The sequence below is a fragment of the Myotis brandtii genome, unplaced genomic scaffold, assembly GCF_000412655.1.
Source record: "Myotis brandtii unplaced genomic scaffold, ASM41265v1 scaffold482, whole genome shotgun sequence".
Classification (NCBI taxonomy): domain Eukaryota; kingdom Metazoa; phylum Chordata; class Mammalia; order Chiroptera; family Vespertilionidae; genus Myotis; species Myotis brandtii.
The window spans coordinates 1518195-1518607 of record NW_005368420.1 but is presented as its reverse complement, the minus strand read 5'-3'; the positions used below and the strand labels follow the sequence as shown (position 1 = coordinate 1518607).

At 62.5% G+C, this 413-nt stretch overlaps 1 protein-coding gene across 1 annotated transcript in view; it reads left to right on the top strand.

Annotated features, from left to right (window-relative positions):
* The first annotated feature begins 6 nt into the window (after window positions 1-6).
* IFT81 (intraflagellar transport 81) overlaps window positions 7-413 on the top strand; it is a 56445-nt gene continuing 56038 nt past the window's right edge. The window contains exon 1 of the mRNA XM_005876258.2: window positions 7-108. The gene's annotated coding sequence lies outside the window, so the exon portion shown is untranslated. The remainder of the gene's footprint in view (window positions 109-413) is intronic.

The window sequence follows — 413 nt, the reverse complement described above, 5'->3', positions numbered from 1 at the left end:
TGTCCCACTGTCTAGCAACCGTTGCCAAGGAGCTCGTCTCTAGGAACCCGCCAGAGCCCGGGGACATCCTGGGGGTGGGGGACAGTGGTTTCCTGAAGAAAATTTGAGGTAACCTCGCCGACCCGTGGTCGGAAACTTCCCCGAACCCCGAGATAGGAGAAAAGTGCCTCCCATCCCCTTCCCAGTGCGGCAAGCGGAGGGGTCGCAGCGATGACCGGGTCCAAGGCCGTTCCCCGGCGGAATGAGTCGTCGGGAAGCCCCGAGGTGCCCGGGTGTGACGTGGGGTCCGGTCCCCTTTCCCGAGCCCTGGGGTCGGAGGGACACTATTTTGCGGACTCCTGCGAGTTGCTGTCCAGAGCGCGTGGTTTCTGTCCCGCTCTGTGCCAGATAAGCGCTCGTCCTGGTTTTAATTC